At 43.7% G+C, this 270-nt stretch overlaps 1 protein-coding gene across 2 annotated transcripts in view; it reads right to left on the reverse strand.

Moving 5' to 3' along the window:
* kif1c (kinesin family member 1C) overlaps nucleotides 1–270 on the reverse strand; it is a 37,202-nt gene that overhangs the window by 11,918 nt on the left and 25,014 nt on the right. The window lies entirely within an intron of this gene.

Raw genomic sequence — 270 nt, forward strand, 5'->3', positions numbered from 1 at the left:
GTGGTTCTGCTGATTTGAGATCAGTCGTGTGGTTCTACTGATTTGAGGTCAGTTGTGTAGTTCTACTGATTTGAGGTCAGTCGTGTGGTTCTACTGATTTGAGCTCAGTCGTGTGGTTCTACTGATTTAAGGTCAGTCGCGTGGTTCTGCTGATTTGAGATCAGTTATGTGGTTCTACTGATTTGAGATCAGTCATGTGGTTCTGCTGATTTGAGGTCAGTCATGTGGTTCTACTGATTTGAGGTCAGTCGTGTGGTTCTACTGATTTGA

Source organism: Nematolebias whitei, chromosome 1 (genome assembly GCF_014905685.2).
Source record: "Nematolebias whitei isolate Nwh7 chromosome 1, NemWhi1, whole genome shotgun sequence".
Classification (NCBI taxonomy): Eukaryota; Metazoa; Chordata; class Actinopteri; order Cyprinodontiformes; family Rivulidae; genus Nematolebias; species Nematolebias whitei.